Source organism: Amblyraja radiata, chromosome 1 (assembly GCF_010909765.2).
Source record: "Amblyraja radiata isolate CabotCenter1 chromosome 1, sAmbRad1.1.pri, whole genome shotgun sequence".
Classification (NCBI taxonomy): Eukaryota; Metazoa; Chordata; class Chondrichthyes; order Rajiformes; family Rajidae; genus Amblyraja; species Amblyraja radiata.
The window spans coordinates 60,683,004-60,699,753 of NC_045956.1; the positions used below are offsets into that span (position 1 = coordinate 60,683,004).

Below are 16,750 nucleotides of genomic sequence, written 5' to 3' on the forward strand. Positions count from 1 at the left end.
CTACATCAGGTCACGGGTGGTGGAGGGAAGGTTTTGATCCTTCAGGTGAAGCAATTGAGTTTAGTTTAGCTTAGTTTAGTTTAGTTTAGACACACAGCGTGGAAACAGGCCCTACAGCCCATATATATATATATGTGTGTGTGTGTGTGTGTGCGTGCATTTACATGTGTATATATATACTTATGGTCCCATAGATTTCTTCATGCATTTGATGGGGATGAATTGTGACTGGGTACTTCACCATCACTTACTGTACAATGAGATGCAATACTCATGGGACAGTTTCTTCCCAGCTGTTATCAGGTAACTGGATCAGTTCCGACCTCCCATATATATATATATGGATGAGGAAGGACATTATTGCTATTGAGAGAGTGCAGCGTAAGTTCACCAGGTTAAGTCCCGGGATGGCGGGTCTGACATATGATGTAAGAATGAGTCGACCTGGCTTGAATTCACTGGTATGGGTCGACTGGGCTTGTATTCAAAAGGATTGGACAGGCTAGATGCAGGAAAAATGTTCCCCATGTTGGGGGAGTCTAGAACCAGGGGTCACAGTTTAAGAATATTTAGGACTGAGATGAGGAAAAACCTTTTCACCCAGAGAGTTGTGAATCTGTGGAATTCTCTGCCACAGAAGTCAGTGGAGGCCAATTCACTGGATGTTTTCAAGAGAGAGTTAGATTTAGCTTTTAGGGCTAATGGAATCAAGGGATTTGGGGGGAAAAGCAGGAACGGGGTACTGATTTTAGATGATCAGCCATGTGCTGGCTCCAAGGGCCGAATGGCCTACTCCTGCACTTATTTTGTGTGTTTCTATGTTTCTATATAGGTATATATGTGGAGGAGGAATTGAGAGTAGGGAATAGCATCTTTGCAAGATTGCTTCTTTCTGCTAATTTTTCACTATTTTAATATATTTATGTATATGTATATTTATGTATATTCGCACGTCTTTATCCTGTTCTGTCATCTCCAGGCTTTGTCCAACAATCTGCCTCTCAAACAATTCCCTCGCCTGCGTTCACCTGTTACTGGCCGTGCTCTGTCCTGCTCTTCCTTCCCGATGCCCCTACAATCAGTGTGAAGTAGGGCCCCAAACCAAAACGTCCCCCTACCCATGTACTCCAGACAAACACCCATGCTGCCTGGGTCTGTGGGTATTCAGTTACAAGGACAGGTTGGATAAACTTGGATTGTTTTCTCTAGTTGAGGGGAGATGTGATCGAAGCACAGAAAACTATGAGAGGCAAAGATAGGGTAGACAGTCAGAACCTTTCCCTCAGGGTGGAAATGTCAATTACTAGAGAGAGCAGCTTTAAGGCGAGAGGGACAAAGTTTAAAGGAGATCTGTGGGGCAAGTTTTTATACAACAGTGGTGGGGGCCTGGAACAGGCCGAGGTAGATACAATAGTGGTGTTTAAGAGGTTTTTAGATAGGCACAGGGAATGGAGGGATATGGTTTATATGAAGGCAGAGGAGATTAGTTTAACTTGGCGCTGGATATTGTAGGCCAAAGGACAATGTCCTGTACTTGGTCAGCATCCTTTACTGTGTTGTATATTCTTATTTTTAAAAACATTCTATGGCAGCTGAAATGCCGTGACCTACAGGGCTGCGGACCAAGATCTAAGAAGCATTTTAGATGGATTACTATTCTCAAGTTATTGCTGATACGTGGCATCCTCTCCATTTAGTTTAGAGATACAGCACGGAAACTGTGTCGCTTCGGACCACTGAGTCCACGCCGACCATCGATCACCCATTCACACTGGTTCTATGTTATCCCAATTTTGTACCCACATCCTTCTGCACACCAGGGCAATTTACAGAAGCTAATTAACCTACAAACCTGCATGTCTTTGGGACGTGGGAGGAAACTGGAGCACCTGCATTCACAGGGAGAACATGCAAACTCTGTACAGGCGCTGTGAGGCAGCAGCTCTACCCCTGTGCCACTGCGCCGCCCCTGTTGTAAGTGTCCATTCCTTTCAGAGGCCCTAGAAAGACAATGTAATATCATCACAGAGTGATGCGATATAAAGGATGATTCAGGACTTAGGTAAACCCTGGCTTCAAGCTGTGCCGATCCCACTGCTGCCCCAGATGAAGAATCAAAGAGTCATACAGCACGGAAACAGACCCAGCTTGTCCATGCTGATCAAGCTGCCCCATCTAAACTAGTCCCAATTGCCCTTGTGTCGCCCATATCCCAATAAACCTTTCCTATCCATGTACATCTTCTAGTGTCTTTTAAAGACTGGTATAGTAGTTTAGTTTAGTTTAGTTTATAGTCACGTGCTGAGGTGCAGTGAAAAGCTTTTCTGCTGCAGTCTATCCATTCAGCAATAAGACTGTACATGATTACAATCGAGCCGTCCACAGTTTACAGATATAGGATAAAGTGAATAATGTTTGACCAAATTGACCAATTTCCCTCCTGGGATAAATAAAGTTCTATCGTATCGTATCATTGAGTGCAAGATAAAGTCCAGTAAAGTCCGATTAAATCGAGTCCGAGGGTCTCCAGTGAGATAGATGGTCGGCGAGTTCAGATGCCAGATAACAGCTGGGAAGAAAGCTCAAACTCCTGTGGCAGCTCATTCCATAGACCCACCACCCTCCGAGTAAAAAAGTTGCCCCTCAGGTTCCTAATAAATCTTGCTCCTCTCACCTCACAAACTATGCCTTCTGGTTCTTGATTCCTTGACTCTGGGTAAAACAGCATGAGCTTTAATTATAATTCACATGTGAATAGAAGGGTGCAAATAAGAGAGGAAATCTGTATCAAGGCTGGAAAATTTCATTTATGACAATTGTTGTTTTTTAATCATGTTTCCAATGGCAAGTTTATTCAGCATTACACAGAGATTATCAGTCATGTTAGTCCCAGTGAAATACAAAGTACTAAGCAAGCATTTAAAACTCATTGCCTCTCGTATTTTCACAAGGACAGAGGGTCCATGGGGACCCATTCAACACAATATTTAACCTTTACTACATCTGGATGGAGGTCGATAGAGGATTCATGAATATTACTAATAACACTCAATATCTACTGCTGTCTAGGGCACTGTGCTTTGGAAGTGACACAGCATCTGTTATTAAAGACCTCGTCAGTCAAATAGAGTTTTATTCGTCCTTAACCATTGAGAACAATGCACTTAAAATGTAGAAACAAGGGCCTGCAATTCCTTGCTAAATATGTATTTCCTTGTGCCTGCTATGTTTCTTATATCACTTCAGAATTTATGGTTCAATGGGGCATTATTTCTCAGACGTGCAACTGCACATTGAAATTTGTTTTGCGTTAATTACACCAGCAGACGCTTTGCCATGTTTTGGCGCTATTTTCAAAGTCCAAATCCGGTCGGCCCGCATGCTCGGTCTACTGGAGCAGTTACTGTGAACCGACGTCCCTCTCCTCTTCTCGCCCGGGCACCTTTGTGTCCCGCTGGTGCTTCCTGAAGCCGACCTTGAAGGTGCCGGAGACATTACCCAGGTTTGCTTTCCTACTGGCCGGCTCTTGCTTCTCATGTCCAATGTTACCAGCTCCCTGCCGACCGACGAGACTTTGGGGAGGTTACTAGTCTCAATGACCGATGAACCTTTGGGTGGGTTTCTGATCCAACTGTCCTACGAGCCTTCACATGGGCTACGCTGACCATCAAGCCTTATGGGAGCTGCCTAACAAGATGAGGCAACCCCACTTGATCTCCTTTCCCCACTCTCTTCTTTCTTCCTTCTTCTTCTTTCCTCCACTTTCTCTTCTTCTTCTCCTCTCACCTTCTCCCAGTTTATCTCTCTGGCTTGAATGCCTCTAGAGAGAAGGCTGATGACAAGGTTCAAGTGGCCAAACAATGCCAATAATGCTGGGAATTGTCCTCTCCAGGTCTGTCGTCCAGTTAAGGGGATCAGAGCGACATCCAAAGGAGAGTATTACTGTCGCACCTTGCTGTCTGGAGCCTGTGCAATATGTTTCCGAAGCAAAACATAAAGTGGAGTAATTCAGCAGGTCAGGCAGCATCTGTGGAGGGAATGGACTGACAATGTTTTTTAAGTCAAGACTCTTCTTCACACTGATCAGCCGTGTGGGTCCCAACCCAGAACGTCACCCATCTTTTCCCTCCACAGATGCTGCTTGACCCACTGAGTTTCTCCAAGACTTTGTGTTTTGATTAAGATTAGAGCTACTGTTAGAGCTGCTGCCTCACAGCGCCAGAGACCCGGGTTCGATCCTGACCTCGGGTACTGTCTGTGTGGAGTTTGCATGTTCTTCCTGTGACTGCGTGGGTTTTTTCCGGATGCTCCGGTACCTCCACATTCCAAAAATGTGCGGGTTTGTAGGTTAATTCGCCTCTCTAAATCACCCCTGCTGTGTAGGGAGTGGATGAGAAAGTGGGATAATATAGAACGAGTGTGAACGGTGATCGATGGTCGGCATGGACTTGGTGAGCTAAAGGGCCTGTTTCCAGGCTGTACCTCTAAACGCAACTAAATCTGCAGTTCCTCATGTCCCCTGTATTCCTTATATCACTTAAGAATTTTTAGGGGCTGCCTCAGAAAAGGAAATAGGCACAAAATGCTGGAGTTACTCAGCGGGATAGGCAGCATCTCTCGATAGAAGCAATGGGTGACATTTTGGGTCAAGACCCTTCGTCAGACTCTTTGCTAATAAGAGAAAACTTATGTGACTACCAAATAACTTTGGGGCATCTTGAAGCTATGCAGGTTGGCAGAGTAGAAATTTATCTCTATTGCTTGCTTCAAACGCACAGCATAGTGACTCGATGGTTGTCATTTTCTAAAGCATAGAGACCATTAAATCAGGCATTGAGTGAATACAACTAGGATTGAAGATTTTGTCTGTGATAAAATTGTGCTCTTTTTTCCATGTTGAACTGTATGCAATAAACCTGTTGCAAACAGGATCCAGGAGACCATGGATGGATGGATGGATGGATTCACTGCTTTGGCCACGGTTGGACCATCAAAGCTAATCGTGGTCCCATACTGGGGTAAGTGTGTGAAAGTTCGAGAGAAGGTGGGGAAAAGATTCACTGCACATGATCCAAGGGTGAGGGATTTCAGACACTAAAGATCTAGGGAATGTAGAAACAAGGAACTGCAGACCCCCTAAGTTACTCCAGCACTTTGGGTCTTTTCTTTTGAGGACAATGCACGGTTTAAACTACAGTTGGACATTTTGGCTAGTGGCAATGACATTGTGCATCTACAGGATGCATAAGGAAGGCCCTAGGAAGGATTTAGTCTGAAGAAGGGTCCCGACCCAAAACGTCATCTGTCTAATTCCCACCCCAGATGCTGCCTGACCCATTGAGTTTCTCCAGCTCTTTGTGTTTTGCTCAAGATTCCAGCATCTGCAGTCTCTAGTATCGCTAAGGAAGGCAGAATATGATTTCTAATCTCTGTATTGGAAACTGAACTTTTTCTGAACCAAAAAATGCTACGTTTTCCTTCTTCTCCCATCTATCCCCACACAATCCTTGTCATCAAAATCACTTATTCTTTGTTTCTTTCATGTAAATCAGTTGCTCTGATGAGTTTCACAGAAGTATCCAAGTTTATCAGTGGCATAGCCATGGTAGACAATCGGGATCTTTTTGTAGATACTTCAGGTGCTGGTTTACAGATTCAACTGAATTCTTCAATTTTAGGTAGCTTAAAAACTCTCCCCCTCGCCCTTCTTCTTCCTAAACTCTCCCCCCCCCCCCCCATTTCATTCCCCCCCCCCCCCCCATTCTCTCTGCGTCACCTGACTTGCACCTAGTTTCTCCCTCCCCCCCCACCCCCCCACATTCCTTCCTCCAGCTTCGCAACTCCTCAATTTTGTCTTTGAAATGTGGGAGGAAACCAGACCACCCGGAGGAAACTCACGTGATCCCAGGGAGAACATGCAAACTCCACACACACAGACAGCACCCGAGGTCCAGGTCCTCTGGCGCTGTGAGACAGAAGCTCTACCAGTTGCGCCACCTATCGTCTGCAAACCCCGCGAAAACTATTCTTAAGATGAGTAGGAAGGAATTGCAGATGCTGGTTTCAAACCAAAAACACACACGAAAAGCTGGAGTAACTCAGCGGGTCAGGCAGCATCTCTGGAGAAAAAGAATAGGTGACATTTTGGGGGTCGAGACCCTCCCTCAGACTGAGTCAGTGGAAAGGGAAACTAGAAATATAGACGGTGATAAAGAGAGAATATATAGAACAAATGAATGGAAGATAAAACGTTAACAATGATCGATTTCATCCAAGATCTCCAACATCAGAGCAGCTCCCTCCGAGCACCCCATTCCCCACAGAGATGCCTCGAGGTTCAATTACAGACCCATCAAACAGCGACTGAGATCACTTGTACACAACTCTGGCTTTCATTCACTGCCAGTGGACTCCCCTCCATTACCCCTGCCTATTTCAACATTCCTCTTTTGCATTCGTGCATTTTATTTGCCTGCATTAGGTCATCATCCTAATTACAGCAATTTCCCCTGAAACAAAGCTTCGCCTCAGCAGATTTAAAGGCTGCAGTTGAGAATGATTAGCAGGTTTTATATTAATATCTTCAGAAGTTTCATCTCCCAGGCGAATTATGGGCTGCATAAACAAATAAAGAGCCGAATCAAGCTTTTTTTTCTTCTTTTTTTTTCTTTTTTTTTATTATGAAACTACTTTTATTCAAAAAATAAACATAAACATAGAGTATTAACACAATCAAAGACTGCCTATGCTGACAGTTTACAAACAAATGATCGTCAAATTAATAACATCAACGTCAACTGGACCCACGAATGGCCGTTGAAGGTCGAGTGTTCCGTTTATCAACAAAACACTCGACCTTCAACGGCGACCAGTATTCATGGAAAGCCTCCAAAGTCCCCATGGACACCACGTGTTCCCTCTTAACACTTAAACAAAATTATCAAATTAAAATATTAACATTCTTATCGATAATATATTCAACCTCCTGTGGTGACCAGCGCGCACAGAAGACCTCCACAGTCCCCATGGACACCGCGTGTTCCTTTTCTAGGGACACGCGAGCTCGGACGTAACCCCGGAAAAGGGGCAGGCAGGCGACCGGTGTGCGGCCATCGACTGCCCGCTGCCTGGACCCGCGAATGGCCATCTTGGCCAGGCCCAGGAGCAGACCGACAGGGAGACCCACTCCTCCCTCCCATCCTTCCCCCCTCTGCACCGGATGCCCATAAATTAATAATGTTGGACTAAAATGTAGCCAAAACTTGAGGAGCAGCCCTTTCAGATACTCGAACAGTGGCTGCAACCTCTCACACTCTATGTACACATGGAACACGGTCTCTACGTCACCGCAGAAATGACAAGCAGGGGAGGAGTCCGTGAACCGGCTCAAATACCTATTACAGGCCACGGCTTTGTGCAACACTCTCCACCCCAGGTCCCCGATGTAAAGGGGGAGGACTCCCTTGTAGAGAGACCTCCACTGGGGACCGCTCCCCTCGTCAGGTGGTAACACGGACCGCCAGGGTGTGTCTGGACGAAAGACGAGGGCGAGGAAGTGGAGAGTGTGCAGGAGCAGCCTGTACAGTACGCGCCTCTCCGCGTCACAGAACGGTACGCTGGGCATCTCGGAAAGGCGGCTCATGTTGCATGGGGCCGGCTCTCGGGGAGGGACCCGGGCCATGGGCCCTATGAACAATTCCGACTGAACGGGGGCAAGCTCGTCCGGAATCCATGCACACGTCTCTCCTCAACACCCACCATCACAGCCACGACACCCCCCTCCCCCTGAGGAGTAGGGCCCTGGCTGAAGGTGACCAAATTCCTGGCCTTCAAGAGGTCACGGTAAAAGCCAGGCAACTCCCGCCTAGCGCGTCGACTCATGTCCGCTACTGGGAGCCGTGAGCCCTCCTGAAGGCAGCGCCCCTGGCGTAAAAAATACGTCGCCAACACGTGCCATTTAGGAGGGTAGTCCGAGTAGATGTACCTCCGCAGTGTCCTGAGTCGGAGAGCCGCCACCTGGGTGCGAATACAGACCAGCGCCTGACCACCCTCCTCCAATGGGAGACTCAGAACCCCAGCAGAGACCCAGTGGTTCCTCTCGCCCCAGAAGAAGTTGACCAATCTCCTCTGTAACATGGTTATAAAATAAGAGGACGGGACCATAGTGGCTATCCGGTACCACAGCTGAGAGGCCACCAGCTGGTTAATAACTACAGCCCTGCCCCGGTAAGAGAGCACACCAAGTAGGCCGGACCAACGTCCCAGCCGGGCAATCACCTTCGCCTCCAGCTCCTGCCAGTTCGCCGGCCACCCCCTCTCATCGGGACTCAGGTAGACCCCCAGATAGAGGAGGTGCGTGGTATTCCACGCAAAACCTGCCATCTCCTCCGGCAGGGAGTCCACCTGCCACCTACCCACCAAGAGACCAGAACACTTCCCCCAGTTGATCTTGGCGGAGGAAGCAGCCGAGAAAACCTGCTGGCACTCACGCATCCTCCGCAGGTCAACAGGGTCGGTGAACATCAGAATTACATCGTCGGCGTAGGCCGAGAGGACCACCTCCATCCCCGGCCCCGGTAAAGCCAGGCCTGTCAACCGTCTCCGGAGAAGGCACAGGAAAGGCTCAACACAGATGGAGTACAGCTGGCCGGACATGGGACATCCCTGACGAACCCCCCTCTCAAAGGGAATGGGGGCCAACAAAGAGCCGTTGACCTTAACAAGGCATTCTACAGCAGTATATAAAAGTCGGACCCAGGCCACAAAGTGTGGTCCAAATCCGAACGCCTGCAGAGTCCCCAGAAGGTAATCATGCTCCACCCTGTCGAACGCCTTCTCCTGGTCGAGGGAGAGAAAGGCGACCGACAGACCAGCTCCCTGGGTCAGATAGATCAGGTCCCGGACTAGATGAACATTGTCCTGGATGGACCGGCCCGGGACTGTGTACGACTGGTCAGGGTGGATCACGTGGGACAACACGGGACCCAGGCGATTCGCTAATGCCCGGGCAAAAACTTTATAGTCCGTGCTGAGGAGAGAGACCGGGCGCCAGTTCTTCAAAAGGCGGAGATCGCCCTTCTTGGGCAGCAGGACAACAACTGCCCTGCGCCACGAGAAGGGCATCTCCCCAGTCGCCAGGCTCTCCCCCAGGACCTTCATATAGTCACTCCCCAGGACATCCCAGAAGGCTCTAAGGTACTCCACAGTCAGCCCATCCAGCCCTGGAGACTTGCCCCCCTTGAGCTGGTGCAGGGCACCAGTCATCTCCTCCAGAGTTAGGGGATCATCCAGGTGTTCAGCCACATCATTGCACACAGCAGGTAAGCCCTCCCACAGGACCTCTTGTGCCTCCCCACTCGATGTGCCTGCCGAGAACAGAGTATTGTAGAAAGACCCAACCGAGGCACCAATGCTCTCTGGATCTGTGACAGAGGAGCCATCATCCGCAAGCAACTCAACAAGCTGCCTGCGGGCTCCTCGCCCCTTCTCCAGAGAAAAGAAAAAGGGGGAGGCGCGGTCCAGATCGTGTAACATCTGGACTCGCGACCTCACATACGCACCCCGGGACCTCCTAAGCTGCAAGTCCCTCAGTGCTCCCTTCTTCTCCTGGTATTCCTCCCACTCACATGAAGCCCCACCAGTCTGATCCAGACGTGCCCCCGAGTCGAGCAACTCTCTCTCAAGCCGTCCGATCTCAGAGTTTCGCCTCTTAGTCGACCCCCTCGTGTAGTCCTGGCAAAACAGACGGACGTAGGCCTTCCCCACGTCCCACCACTGCCTTAGGGAAAGGAAACGCCCCTGCCTCTCTCTCCACCTCGCCCAGAACTGCCTGAATGAATCCTGGAATCGGCGATCCTCCAACAGCTGGCTATTAAAATGCCAGTACGCGGACCCAGCCCGTGTGCGCATCGGGATAAAATCCACTCGCACCAGGCAATGGTCCGAGCATGGTGCCGGCTGCATGGAGGCCGCCGAAACACAGGAGACATAGGCCTTGGACACGTATAGATTATCAATACGGGAACCACCACCCTCAAACCTGTACGAGAAGGCGTTAGAGTCGGGGTGGAAATTCCGCCAAGCATCTACCAGCTCAAAAGAGTCCCGAATCAAGCTTAGTCGAACTAGATAGACACAAAATGCTGGAGTAACTCAGCTGGCCGGGCAGCATCCCTGGAGAAAAGGAATAGGTCACGTTTCGGGTCGAGACCCTTCTTCAGACTGAGAGTCAGGGGAGAGGGAAACAAGACAAAGGTACAGAACAAATCAGAGCCATCACTGATGACCAAGGAGCCCACAATGGGCCATTGTTGGCTGTGGAAGAGGGATAATGAAGGGATACAAAAAGTGAAATGAGTATGATGACTAGGATGGGGGAGGGATGGAGAGAGACGGGATGCAAGGGCTACTCGATATTCTTACCGCTGGGTTGTAAGCTGCCCAGGCGAAACATGAAGTATTGTTCTTCCAATTTGCATGTGGCCTCGCTCTGACAGCAGAGGAGGCCCAGGACAGAAAGGTCAGTATGGGAATGGGAAGGGAAGTTGAAATGTTTGGCAGCTGGGTGATCGGGTAGGCCTAGGCGGACTGTGCGATGGTGTTCAGAGAAACAATCGCCCAGTCTGTGCTTGGGCTCATCGATATATAGGGATCTACACTGAGAGCAATGGATGCAGTAGATTAGGTTGGAGGAGGTTCAAGAACCACTGCCTCACCAAAAAGAACTATATTTATTTCCAAACACAGCTGCTCTGTACCATTTATTTTGTCAATATTTGGATGAACTGGTCAAATTTTCCTTAAGTCTTTACCACATTCTGACCTTGAACCTTTGAGGGTTGATAGGTTGTAATCTAGACCCAGAGACAGAAACGTGTGCAGGTGAAAGAAAAGTGCATGGTCCTTTTTTTAGGTAGGTTGGAAGATCAGGATTACATTTTTAATTACTGGAGAACCAATCAATAATCTGATATCAGGGCAGAAACTGTTCCTAAAACCGGTGGTGCATGCTTTCCAACTTTTGTATCTTCTGCCCGGCGGCAGAGGGGAGAAGATGGAATGACTGGGGTGTGAGTGGTCCATGGTTATACTGACTGTTTTCCTGAGGCAGTGTGAAGGTGTAAAAAATCATGAGAGTCCTGTGCCCAGAGTAAGGGAATTGAGAACCAGAGGACATGGGTTTAAGGGGAAGGGGGGAAAGATTTAATAGGAACCTGAGGGGTAACTGTTTTGCACAAAGGATGGTGGGCGTTTAAACAATCTCCTGGAAAAAATTGTTGAGGCAGATACTGTCGCAACGTTTAAGAGACTTTTTGACAGGGACATGTTTGGCGGGATATGGGCTAAACACAGGCAGGTGAGGCACGTGTAGATGGGGCATGTTCGTCAGTGGGGGCAAGTTGGGCTGAAGGGCCTGTTTCCACTGTATGACTCTATGACTCTCCATGACTGTGTAGATGGATTCAATGGTGGGGAGTCTGGCTTGTGTGACGGTCTGAGCCACATCCACAATTCTGCATTTTCTTGCAGTCTTGGGCAGAGCTGTTGCGAAAACAAACTGTGATGTATCCTGACAGGCTGATTCTTTGTTGGGTCTGCAGAGGGTGGTAATTATTGGAGACTTACTGAATTTCCGAAGTCTCCTGAGGAAGTAAAGGTTTTCCTCGTTTCCTGACGTCAAAAACGACGTCCTTTGCCTGGCTGACATTTTAAAACATTTTTTTCCGAGATACAGACCCTTTGGCCCACTGAGTCCATGCTGACCATCAATTACCCATTCACACTAGTTTTATGTGTAGGAAGAAACTGCAGATCGTGGTTTACACCGAAGATAGAAGCAAAATGCTAGAGTAACTCAGCGGGTCAGGCAGCGTCCCTGGAGAAAAGGAATAGGTGACTCTTTAGGTTGAATCCCTTCTTCAGACTGAAGAAGGGTCTCAACCTAAAACAATATCTGTTCCATAGATGATGTCTGACCTGCTGAATTACTCCAGCACTTTGTGTCACACTAGTTTTATGTTATCCCACATTCCCATCCACTCCCTACACACCAGGGGCAACTTACAGAAGCCAATTAACCTACAAACCCGCACGTCTTTGGGATGTTGGTGGAAACCGGAGCACCCAGAGGAAACCCACGCTGTCACAGGTAGAACATGCAAACTCCGTACAGACAGCACCTAGGTCTCAATCTACTGCTGTGCCACTGTGCTGCTCTTTGATGGAGAATGTACTCCTTTCTCCCCTAAGTATAAGAGTGCGGAATAATAGGCCACCCCGATGGCCATGTTTTAGGTGCCAAACTCTTGGTCTCTTCACGTCCAAAATGTTTTAAACAGTCAGTGTTAACTTGGCCATAAAGGCCCATTGTCCTGGTGGTGACACTGGGTTGGAGTTGTAGGGGTTGTTTCAATGTCCTCCACTGCTTGGCCCACCATCTTAACTGATGTAGATCTTATCCCATCGGTGTATGGAGTACGATTAAGTTACGTAAGCTATTCTCAGACTTTGTCGCTCGTCTATGTATCTTCACCAGGAGCCAGTGGGTGAATGCAAAATTGACACAACAAACATGTCATTTAATTAACAATAAACCTGAGAGATACACAAATTATCTGATTAACTCCACCATTACACATCAGAACCTCCCACTATCTTTGTACTAATAGCCTCCAGTACAGTCTCTGCAATCACAATGCTCAGTCGCACCGTCTCTCCTTCGTAGATTTATTCATGAGCTGCTATTATCTCAGCTGGGTTTGTTCATAATCTCCTAATTCCGTCCCAAAAACCCTCATCTCTCCTACGGCACAAATGTTTTTTTTTGCTCTGCTTAATGTTTTATGAATATTAATCGCTCAACAGGTAGTGGAGGGTTCTAATGTAATTCTAATCGCTTAACAAACAAGTTAAATGCAAGACTAAAAAAGTTTAAACCTCAGCCATGTGAATATATTAACCAGCTGTCAAGTTTGCAAACATACTGAAACTTTAAGCAGCACTGTAAGTTCTATTCTGACATGGTGACCCTTGGGAATAGAGTCCCAGAGCCATGCAGAATTTTAACGGGCCCTTCGGCCCAAGATATTCATGCCGATCAGCTTGCCCCATTTGTGGTAGTCTAATTTTCCCCATGTTTAGCCCATACCCTTCCCAATCCTTCCAAACATTTCCTATCCTTGTACTCGTCCAAATGCATTTAAATGCTGTTATTCTACCTACCTCAACCACCTCCTCAGGCAGCTTGTTCCATAACCCACTACCCTCTGTGTGAAAAAGTTGCCCCTCAGCTTCCTATTAAATCTTTCCCATCTCACCTTAAATCTATGTCCTCTGGTTCCTGATTCCACTACTCTGGGTAAAAAAAGTTACCTGCAATTTACCCTGTCTTTTCCCCTCATGATCTTATACACCTCTCTAAGATCATCCCTTAGCCTCCTGCGCTGCAAGGAATAAAGTTCTATAGACATACCCCTCTCCCTACCTTAAACAAGCCCTCCAGTTTTAAGCCTAGTCTGGAGAAGGGTTTTGGCCCGAAACGTTGCCTATTTCCTTCGCTCCATAGATGCTGCTGCACCCGCTGAGTTTCTCCAGCATTTTTGTGTACCTTGGATTTTCCAGCATCTGCAGTTCCTTCTTAAACACCTCCAGTTTTAAGACTCCCTTTAGACTTTAGAGATACAATGCAACAACAGTCCTTTCAGCCCACCACGTCTGCGCTGACCAACGATCACTGACACTAGCACTGTCCTAATGTAAAATTTACAATTTTACCAAAACCAATTAACCTACAAACATGCACGTCCTTGTGGGAGGAAACCAGAGCACCCGGAGAAAGTCCACGCGGTCAGGGGGAGAATGTACAAGCTCCGTACAGACAGCATCCGTAGTTAGGATCGGAACCAGGTCTCTGGGGTTGTAAGGCAGCAACTCTACCGCTGCGCCTCTGTGCCTCCCATATTATGAACAAAATGATGAACTATTATGAACAAAAGTCTGTGGTTGTTCAACTTAACTTTGCCCCTCATGATTTTATATGCAGTAAACCCTCGTTATAACAGACCAAAGGGGGTTGGGAAATGGTGCCTGCTATTGCTGATTGGCTGATTACCGAGTAATAGAGGATCATTGTGTAAGTAGTAGAGGCAAGGTACTGCAGTTCCTGGTTAATACACAAAACGACACAAATTGCTGGAGTAACTCAGCGGTTCAGGCAGCGTCTCTGGAGAACATGGATAAGTGACGTTTCGGGTCGAGACCCTTCTTCAGACTCTCGGTCTGGAACTGGACCAGGAATCCAGGTGAGTAGACGGCTCAGGCATGCTGGTGGCCGTGGGAGAGGCGAAGATCGGCGGAGTCGATGGTCGCGGTCCGCGGGTGGCCGGAGTGCTGGTGAGGGTCAGCGGTGGCGGTGGGAAGGAAGACCTGGAAGTGGCCGGGGAGGCAATGAGGGCCGGGGTTGGCGTCGGCAGCCCGGCCTGGTGGTGAAGTTCGGAAAGTCTGTCCGCTATAACCAAAATCTGTTATAAAGAGTCCGAAATAAGGATAGTCTAATGTACTCTAAGGTCACCCCTCTGTCTTCTACTCTCCATTTCTCTTCCGCACAGATGACTATCATGTTTCTTTGGCAGAAAATGATTTTGTTTAAATTAGCTGCAATCGATAGTGACATCCAAACATCCTTCCTTGGATGCACCTTGTAGTTAGTGCTGCTACCTCACACTTTTCACACTTGGTTTGTTTTCTCGGGAATACCGGAGGTTGAGAGGAGACTGACAGAAGTATGTAAAATTATAAGAGTTACAAATAGCGTTGAAAATTAGAACCTTTTTCCCAGGATAGAAATGTCAAAGACAAGAAGGCGTAGTTTTAAGGTGAGTGGGCAAAGTTTAAAGGAGACTAGACTAAGTGGGACCTGTTGGGTCCCTGTCACACGGGAGGCCTGGTCCCCCAACGCAACCTGTTCCCCAACGCAATATTCCAACACTCACCCGTTCCCCCAACACAATATTCCAATATTCCCCATCTTCCTCCTGCACCCCCCTCTCCCTCCTCCACCCCCCTGCCCTCCCTCCTCCACCCACCCTCTCCCTCCTCCACACATCCCCATCTCCCTCTACCACCCCACTCCCCCACCCCATCTCCCTCCTCCTCATTTCCCTCATCCTCCTTTATTACTCATTACTCCCATTCCCTGCCCCATCACCTACCCAGGTGGTAGAGAAGTGCCAGGGCCTGGAACTCGGCCTGGTTCTCATACTCAAACAAAGATTAGGGATTAATGGGTCCCTTTCAGAATGGCAGGCAGTGACTAATGGGGTACCGCAAGGCTCGGTGCTGGGACCGCAGCTATTTACAATATACATCAATGATTTGGATGAAGGGATTCAAAGTAACATTAGCAAATTTGCAGATGACACAAAGCTGGGTGGCAGTGTGAACTGTGAGGAGGATGCTATGAGAATGCAGGGTGCCATGGACAGGTTGGGGGAGTGGGCAGATGCATGGCAGATGACATTTAATGCGGATAAATGTGAGGTTATCCACTCTGGTAGCACAAACAGGAAGGCAGATTACTATCTAAATGGCGTCAAGTTAGGAAAAGGGGAAGTACAACGGGATCTGGGGGTCCTTGTACGTCAGTCTAAGAAAGTAAGCATGCAGGTACAGCAGGCAGTGAAGAAAGCGAATGGCATGTTGGCCTTTATAACAAGAGGAATCTAATATGGGAGCAAAGAGGTCCTTCTGCAGTTGTACAGAGCCCTAGTGAGACCACACCTGGAGTATTGTGTGCAGTTTTGGTCCCCTAATTTGAGGAAGGACATTCTTGCTATTGAGGGAGTGCAGCGTAGGTTTACAAGGTTAATTCCCGGGATGGCGGGACTGTCATATGCTGAGAGAATGGAGCAGCTGGGCTTGTACACTCTGGAGTTTAGAAGGATGAGAGGCTATCTCATTGAAACATATAAGATTGTTAAGGGCTTGGTCACACTAGAGGCAGGAAACATGTTCCTGATGTTGGGGGAGTCCAGAACCTGGGGCCACAGTTTAAGAATAAGGAGTAAGCCATTTAGAACGGAGACGAGGAAACACTTTTTCTCACAGAGTGGTGAGGCTGTGGAATTCTTTGCCTCAGAGGGCAGTGCAGGCTGGTTCTCTGGATGCGTTCAAGAGAGAGCTAGATAGGGCTCTTAAAAATAGCGGAGTCAGGGGATATGGGGAATTGGCAGGGACTGGGTACTGATTGGGGATGATCAGCCATGACCACATTGAATGGCGGTGCTGGCTCGAAGGGCCAAATGGCTTACCAGTCCCTGACCCCGGACGCAGGCTCGTCCTTGGTTCCAGCAGCGGCTTCTTTCTCGTCCCTGGTCGTGGCCGCATCCCAAGTTCTAGGCTCGGCCCTCACTCCAACTCCAGAACCAGGCTCGGCTCCAGCCCAGGCCCAGTCCCTGGGCTTGGCCCGTGGTTCCACCCTCCCCACCAGGTACTGGGCAGCCGTTGGGCGTGTACGGGGATCGCTGGTCGGCATGGAATCGGTGGGCCAAAGGGCCTGTTTCCGTGCTGTATCTCTAAAGTCTAAAGTAGAGCTAGGTGGGAATCGGCATGGATCCAATAGGCTGAATGGCCTTCTTTACACTTGAAAGGCATGTTGTGGAGCATTCAGAGATCATAGAGGGTTTTTCTCTTTTTAATTATTGCATTGAATATTCCCGATATTCACGGGAATATTCACGAGTAGACATTCTCG

General features: G+C 48.2%; 1 long non-coding RNA gene across 1 annotated transcript; it reads left to right on the forward strand.

The window, feature by feature from the left end:
• The first annotated feature begins 351 nt into the window (after positions 1 to 351).
• Positions 352 to 15,967, forward strand: LOC116972074. The gene is made up of 3 exons (XR_004411718.1): positions 352 to 461; positions 7,553 to 7,555; positions 15,931 to 15,967. It is a non-coding gene; the product is annotated as an uncharacterized LOC116972074 (long non-coding RNA).
• Positions 15,968 to 16,750: the final 783 nt, after the last annotated feature.